This window comes from Borostomias antarcticus (genome assembly GCF_949987555.1).
Source record: "Borostomias antarcticus genome assembly, chromosome: 11".
In the NCBI taxonomy this organism is placed as follows: domain Eukaryota; kingdom Metazoa; phylum Chordata; class Actinopteri; order Stomiiformes; family Stomiidae; genus Borostomias; species Borostomias antarcticus.
The window spans coordinates 13,794,680-13,802,073 of record NC_140244.1 but is presented as its reverse complement, the minus strand read 5'-3'; the positions used below and the strand labels follow the sequence as shown (position 1 = coordinate 13,802,073).

Sequence of the window (7,394 nt, the reverse complement as noted above, 5' to 3'; positions counted from 1 at the left end):
TTGAACGTGTAGTCTAGCCTTAAGGCAATGTAACAAAATGCACGAATCTAAGAGCCAACGGTTCAGTGACCCTCTATTCAGGTGTCTTGAGATCTACCACCTCACAATTCACATAACTTGGCCGGGTTTCCCGAATGAGTTAAGAAGCTTCTTAACTACAAAGTACTTCTTAACTCCCATCCAAAGGGTTACTTAAGAAGGGTTCCTTAAGAAGGTTCTTTATCGGGAAACCCGGCCCTTATCAGTTGATGCGGGTGGGCTGATTAAATTAGACCGATGATGCGCAGTCTCGTTGAACACCTTTTAAAAACCACATAAAATAATAGTAGAGTTTATAACAAGCTTCCCAGTGTATAGTCACGAGCGTTTAATATGATATATGTTGAAGTTGTTCCTCTGAGTAGCACGAGTGTTATTTGAAATATACGCTCTTAAAATAACCTTATTGCAGATCTTATTTTTTACAGAGTCAACGGTCTCAACCTGCTGACCCTGTTACTGTATATAAGCCTACAAGAGAAGTGAGCAGTCTCAGAGCATCCGTCCTTCTCTAAAACAGGCCTGTAAAGTGCAGCATTACAGCTTTATATGACATTCAATTCATCTGTAATTTGCTCTAAAAGAAAGAGTAGGACATGCACAACAATGTAGATATTGGCATGAAGAGGGGAACAGAAGTATACAGTGTGTGAGTGCAGCTGTCTTGTAACTATGAAGCGGCACGTGCTATTTAAACAGCATAACAGACATTGAGCAATAATCTAACATCATCTGGTTATTAATCGATTAGGATTGCCAAATAGCCAAAATTAAACAACTTTTGTAGAATACGCTACAAAAGTAGAATCTATAAAATTATCTATAAAATGTTTACAGATTTTAAATATATATAAATATAAATTCAGTAAAACAGAAGTTAATGTTTTGTTTGGTTAGACATGGACAAAGTGGGTGGCACCTTCCGTAACGCAACTTGCGGAGGACATGTGGCCCCGGCTCGACCAATCAGGAAGTCTGCTCAGTGTAACTATGTTAAATGTCAGATTGCTATAAACTAGAAGCTCTAGGTCGGGCCCGCCGAAATGGGCGAGCATAATCTTCTTAATACCGGGTTTGTGGGACCTTTGGTAAACATCCACACGGGAGACACATTTTACCTCCCCAACTTTAGAGCGTCCGGTGGACAACTGGCGGGTCTATCCTCTCTCTCCTACCCAAGAAGGGACAATGTATGCTCCCTCCCTTGGACCCCGTCGGAGCCGTGCAATGGATATCCTCAATCTTACTTTAGCAGCCCCATGTCCATGAACCCCTCTTTCAACCGTACATGCGAAATCACGAGGCAAGATGAAGGCAAATGTTTTTACACCAATGGTGGTGGTAGCAGAGAAACCTGCTCCGAAAGCTCAAGCCTCAAGCGCGAGGACAGGGCGAGAGGAGACTCTTCTTCCTCCTTAGCGGTGGATCATGGTCTGCACAACGGGATAGCAAACAGCGGTACCTTCTCCAAGTTCGACTATGGCACCGAGCAGTTAACCCAAGATCCGCCATCCTGTCAATCTCTCGAATCTGACTCCAGTTCATCGCTGTTCAATGAAGGGAGCAAATCCTCAGCAGGCATCGCACAGGCGCTGACATCTCCAGGCAATCACATACCAAGCGCAGCAGGTGAGTTTGTTAATGTATGCTTATTTATTTCTCTTTATTGGAAACTCGCATTATCATTTAGTCGCGTTATTTCTAGTGTCGTTTGCCTAGAGCAGGATATTGAGGTATTGGCACAAGGTTTGCATGTTGGGATGGACACCGCTAGGGGAAGCATTTAGGAAGGGTTCATATTTTCGTTTACACTGAGTCTTTTATACACTAGTAAACCCTTATAGCACCATAAAAACACGATGTTGTCTGGGGTAAGAAGAGAATTAGAATACCCTGCTCATTGCGGCAGAACAAATAGGCCAGGCTATTGATATTTATCACATTTCGCAGTAGTCAGGAATTTCAGGATCAAAAGTCTGCAAAACGATAGCCTGCTTAATGTATTACCAAGTCCTCCAATATCTCAACAGAGACATATAGTGAATTATTGTAAAATAATAATAATAATAATAATGTTATTATTATTAATAATAATAATATTGTTTGCATCCCTTTGGCATGTGATACAGTTTGCATGGTTGCAACTATAAGACCGCATTCATGCGTTATTGGCGACCTTTACTGCCACACTAAACCTTGCGTGACAGAGTATTGTGAATCATTACGAGTGCCTCTCCTCAACCAAACAGGTTGTAAAATATGTGCTGTCATGTATCTAGCCTACGTGATATTTCTGATTAAAGTCCAAGTTTTGGGTGATTTGGAAATCACGTAGGTCGCTGTGATTAAATGTAGCCTATTGCTCTGCGTTTATCCTGCAGCATAGGCTGCCTAGGCTACTTGCTCTCTACACTGATTTTTATTGAGGTCAGCTAGGGTGTGGACGGGGAGAAAATGAAATGCTCACAACGGTGAACGGTAGCCTAGTCTATTTTAACATCTAACGTTGAGATTTAACAACCAGGCTTATTCATTCATGCTCAACCTTCCACTTATTCTCCCCCTCTCCAGGTGCCCCGTGGTACCCAATGCACACCCGAACCCGAAAGAAACGCAAGCCCTACTCCAAACTCCAGCTGGCGGAGCTGGAGGGAGAGTTCATGCTCAATGAGTTCATCACCCGGCAGCGACGGAGGGAGCTATCCGACCGGCTGAACCTCAGCGACCAACAGGTTAAGATATGGTTCCAGAACCGGCGGATGAAGAAGAAGAGATTAATGCTTAGAGAGCAAGCCTTGTCCTTCTTCTAAAAGAGAGATGTAAAAGGGGCGGAGAGAGCGAATGTGAAGAAAAGTATATGCAGTAATCTCATGCAAGTGATTGTTTTATCGTAGGCTAATGTAGATAGGCTGTAGGCCTACACAGCATGCAGTCTCCTGGCGGCCTTTACAGGAGCATATTTACTGTGACAAAATCATCTTTATCAGACTCATCAATTCAGCTCTCCCAAAAATCAACCGACCAAATGGTTTGTTTGTTCGGTAATTCAGCCGACCAAAACTGGCACAATCCATTTTCAGTAATGGCTATAGGCTTAGCGTAATGACAGTCCTGCAAACAGTAGGCTACACTCAAAACGGTGCTATAAACATGTAGAACAGTTAGAAGAACCTTATGTAAAAAGGTTCAAGACCCATTTTTTTTATCCGTAAGGTGTAGTTTGATTTAAATGGTTCTTTCTGAACTGAAAAGGGTTGTATTAGAAACATTCTTCTATTGCTAAGCATTTTATAGTGTAGCCTAGGCCTACACATCATAATTAATACATAGTCTTACAATCCGCGTTTGGTATCCGCTATAATCCATATACTTTAGCCTACAAGGCTATCCAATGCAAATAACAGTAATTTAAGACATGGATATTTGATTTGGTTGCAAACTGATTGGAATCCATTCGAAAGCGTCGCGGAATAAGGAAGAAACTGGCACGTACATTTTGTTCTGAACTGAATGCATCTGGATTTAGTTGTAAGACTATGACTGAATAGCCTACAACAGCGCAATGTAGGCGATGTAGGCATATAGCCTTCCATTCACTAATGTTAAAACCTCAACTTCCACTTGAGCATTTACGCATTAGGTTAACCTACTCTCCAAAATCGACAATGGAACCTGAACCTAGAGCTCTCGGTGAAATATCATTTATCTATTACCTTTAGGCCAGACATTATTATGCTGGATTGGTCTGTGGTCTAAATGTAGCCTATAAAACAATAATTTAATAATAATATGTATTATATATCATGTACTTGTTTGTTAGGTTATGTACCTAGTTGTTTTATGTTGAAACTATCTGTGTGCCGTCTTGGCCAGGACTCCCTGGAAGAAGAGATCCTGTATCTCAATGAGACATCTCCTGGTTAAATAAAGGAAAAATAAAAAATAAAATAAAACATTTCTATCACTTTAGTGGATGCCAACATCATGTGCTCCAGGGACGTTCACGGTCAAGGGTAAAATGTCATCCAAAGCATCGGTTCGTCCTGCTGTTTGTACAACTGCACTCTGCGTTTACGTCCCTTATCCCTAACAAGTCTCTTAACCCCAACAAAAACAGTAGGCCTGAATCATAATCCAACCCTGCAAATTAAACTATCGTAGGCCTATGTACAGGTATTATCTCACAAACAAGCACGTATATACACACGTATGTAGCATACATACATACATACATACATACATACATACATACATACATACATACATACATACATACATACATACATACATACATACATACATACATACATACATACATACATACATACATACATAATTGCTAGTGTGTTAAGGCTGTTGGGGAACTGTGTTGAGCTTTTTAAGGTGTTTTGGTGAGGGGTGGGCCGGGGTCCATGCTGCTGTTTCTATTCTGTGTGATAAGCACGCTAGTGCTCAAGTATTTGTACTGACACCAGGCTACTATTCATCAACTGCGATCTGTTTACTGCAAATGATCATTGGTGGATGTTTGGTCGAATACATTTTTCTCAAACACATATGTAAATCCCACAATTAAAAGTGGTGTGATTTAAGAGCATATAGCTCTACAAGCTATGGTATCCTGCATATCTTGTTAATCAGTGTGGGCTAGGAACTAAACCTTGCCTTTTAGCTTTGTTGATTTGGCTGATGTTAAATGCAGAACAGTGAAGCCTCATTCTGTCAAGAAGTAGGCCTATCTTATAGGCATTGTCCGCACGTGACGACTGTAAAATTGAGTTTATCTTAAGCCTAACTTTTCAACACCAAATATCCCTTTCTGTTAATGTATCGATGCCAATTGCTCCTATGTGTGTTCCATTTTTTCATCACTGTCGTAAAAACTATAGGCTAGTATTGCAAGTAGACTTTAGTGTTATAAGAATAGTGACTATGATAGTAATGATATTCTTGTCGACGTGCCATTTGTTCGTTCAGAACTTGGAATACGTTTTGTCAGTATTGTCTGGTTATTATTATAAATAACCTAAATAGTTCGTGCTGCTGTTCGCCACCCCCCCCCCCCCCCCTCTCTCTCTCTCTCTCTCTCTCTCTCTCTCTCTCTCTCATCTCTTCAGTGTTATTCAATGTCACGTGTCCACGAAACCAACTTACTTGAGAGTATATATTGTAAAAACACCATTGTTTACGACAACTATGAATTGCATTTAGAAAGACCATGATGCGATAATTATTTCCATTGTGTCTATGTGTCACCTATAATTTGCGTTCGTCTACCCTGCCCTATACCAATACGAAGTATATGAATATGTCAATGAATGTTTATTATGTCAATTAAAATATGCAAACTTTTATATCTTATATCGTTGTGATTCTCTTCACTTGTGTTCATATTTCTTGGAAGAAGAGTCCTTTGAGTCTAGGTAACTATTTCAATAAATCCGAGGACTCCATACCTACCTCGGCTACCCCAAGCACACTCCCCCGAGGACTCCATACCTACCTCGGCTACCCCAAGCACACTCCCCCGAGGACTCCATACCTACCTCGGCTACCCCAAGCACACTCCCCCGAGGACTCCATACCTACCTCGGCTACCCCAAGCACACTCCCCCGAGGACTCCATACCTACCTCGGCTACCCCAAGCACACTACACTGAAGACTCAATACCTTGGCAAGCACACTCCACTGAAGACTCAATACCTACCTCGACTTATCCAAGCACACTCCACTAAGGACTCCATACATACCTCGGCTAATCCAAGCACACTCCACTGGGGACTCCAGATTTGTTGATTCCCTGTCGTAGCCTACATTTTTAGCAAATAATTGTATAGGTATTTTTTCATACCATGATAATAAATCTATTTCCGTTACTAGCTTACAAGTTGGCCGTAGCATGCTTTACAAGGCCGCTAAGAGGATGCAATAAAATAATATATATTTGCAATGAAACACTTTTCTCGCCGCGTGCACCACGGTTCAGTGATACAGGCCGAATAGTTAACCACCAGAATAGTTTGTTTGAATAGTGAATCCTCCGTTTTTGTTGACCTTTGTTCTCTTAACAAATCGCGACTTTCCTCTTAATTTTTCCTCCCGCCTGCTTTCTTCTGCATTCTCTCTTTTTTTTTATTCTACTAATTTTGTGAGGGGACATATTAAGGGTTATCCAACAATAATAGACAACGCATTTTGTCAAATGAACAGCAATCGTTTTAATACAGGCGCTATCCTAAAATATAGTCTATAATCTGATAAACAGCTAGGCCAGGCATCATCCAGACGAAATCTGACCGAATAGATGTGTGCGTCAAGGTCAAATGCAAGAGTTGGGGTAGGAGGTCTTCACAGATATATCTGAAGAGGGTGGGTGGGGTAGGGGAGGTGACTAGTCAAGGGCTGATATGCACTGAAGTTGGTACTACTGGCTACTATTTTCTAACTATAGGCTACATCTATAGGCTATAATGGTCCCTAATAGGTCCACTATTGATACAGGAAGAGCCAATGGAGGCAAAACAGGCAATAGCAACACTACATGGCTCCATTTACTCAGGCTACATAGTGGTTTACTTCCGACCAACAGTGGTCATATTCGAAACGCTTTGAAAGCAACTATCATACGCATATGCATCAAGTAGCGATGCTGAATCTTTTGGGCTATTGCCAATGTAATTGTTGATGTTTGGAATAGGCTTCAGTTCTGCATAACCAATGCTGAGTTTTGACTTTGAGACAGTCGCAGCTTCTTTTATGGCGGCGTGTCTGTGCAAGGTTCAAAGGTCAGCGCTGCACGGCGTTGACGCAGACCTTGAATGTGGGACCATGGCCTCCCTCTGTGAAGGAAAACAATCGAGAGAAAGGCTGTGCATGTGTCCTCTGCACGGCGTCAGCAAACGAGACAAACTGGCTTGTGTACGTTTTGTGCCTTCTAGTTATGACGTTGTATTTTTGTCATTTTAATGAAAATCGTGTTGGGCTTTTCTCAGATACTCCACTGAGAAAAATGTTCAGCGGCTAAGGCTAAGCGAAGTGCCAACTGCAAATATGCTATCTGTAACAAACACGCACGCAGGAACACACACACACATACACACACACATTGGCATATAGGCCTAGTACAACAACGATTGAGGTGAAAACAAATATCGACAACAAAAATGAAATATCTTAACTGAAAAAAAAACCACTTCAGGTTTGAAAATGTGAGTGAATTGGTAGGACGATTGCCGACATATAGGCCTAATAGCATAGCTTTTATGGCATTATTAGTGAGCAACCTATTGACACACAGTTTAATCTATAATGTAGGCTATACTTGTTAGCCTTTATACGTGGTAGGCTATTGTAG

The 7,394-nt window shown here is 41.3% G+C and overlaps 1 pseudogene across 1 annotated transcript; it reads left to right on the top strand.

Annotated features, from left to right (window-relative positions):
• The first annotated feature begins 1,036 nt into the window (after positions 1–1,036).
• Positions 1,037–2,849, top strand: LOC311315302 (homeobox protein Hox-C12a-like; annotated as a pseudogene). Its single transcript has 2 exons — positions 1,037–1,668; positions 2,611–2,849. The product of its transcript is annotated as a homeobox protein Hox-C12a-like (transcript).
• Positions 2,850–7,394: the final 4,545 nt, after the last annotated feature.